The sequence below is a fragment of the Chelonus insularis genome, unplaced genomic scaffold, assembly GCF_013357705.1.
Source record: "Chelonus insularis isolate UGA/USDA-ARS -01 unplaced genomic scaffold, ASM1335770v1 contig_644_pilon, whole genome shotgun sequence".
Lineage (NCBI taxonomy): Eukaryota > Metazoa > Arthropoda > Insecta > Hymenoptera > Braconidae > Chelonus > Chelonus insularis.
This window is the reverse complement of record NW_023276683.1, coordinates 44,014-45,136: the sequence shown is the minus strand read 5'-3', so window position 1 is coordinate 45,136 and position 1,123 is coordinate 44,014.

Below are 1,123 nucleotides of genomic sequence, written 5' to 3'. Positions count from 1 at the left end.
TCGAGATATTAATTTTCTTTGCATTAATTAATTCAAGTTAATAAAAGTCCTTGATTAAACACATACAATTGGTGTAAAGATTATTTGTGTTCGCGAGTACCTTTCGCGGTTTTCAGGTAAACCAGAGCTAGCCAGCTTTCCCAGGTTTCTCGTTTTCTGGCCTAAAAAACGAGTGGCGTCCACAGGTAAGAACCATTAAATAAGTAAATTGTTGGGTAGATTGGCACCTACACGGTCAGGGATTAAGGCAACTTGCCCTGATCGCGGTTAGCGTTGCATTTTTGGCGCCCAACGTGGGGCTCGAAGTTGCCAACTTGTTGATTAAAATTTTTATTATTATTTTTTTTTGCTCGAACCCGTGAGCCTGAGATTGAGAGTTTCAAAACAGAAAAGAACGTTTTCCCTTGCCTAAATAAATTGTTGTTTTCCTCACTCTTGTGAGTAAATAATTTTTGTTTTTTGTACCAGTAAAAATTATTATTTCTTGTACCATTTTTTGGTTGTTTGTGTATTTTCTTTCAGGAAATTATCTACATGAGACTATTGAAGGTCGACTTAAATTGAAATATTAAGACTCACTAAAATTTAAATAAAATATTTCTTTCGGAGTATACGAAATAAATCTGATTTTATTGTTCTTTTTATTGATTAAACTTTATTTATTTGGGTTATCTCCTGAATTTAATTATTCTTTTGTTGTAAATCCGGGTTCTTTTTGAACTTACTAAGTAAAATTGGTAATTAAAGATATTTTCGAGACAATAAAATTTCTAATTGGTGAATAATTGTTTTCCCGCGTTTTGGGAGATTATATACTATTTTTGTTTTTTTTGATCGTTTTGAGATTTTTGGGGGAACGAACGCCTTCCATAGTCTCTAGGATAAATTATCCCTATTATTCCCTACTCCTGCTGCCTTAGTACGTGGTAGCTCAAATAAATAATAGTCAATCGGAGTAAATATTTTAACAATCTGAATAAATTGATAAATTAACGAATAATTTAACTAAATAAAATAAATATCATTATAATATTGTTACTTAAATATTGTAAAAGTTAAAATCAGAATAAAACTTTCGCGTTTTAACAATTTATTAGCTTAGATCGATAGTAAATAGGACCAG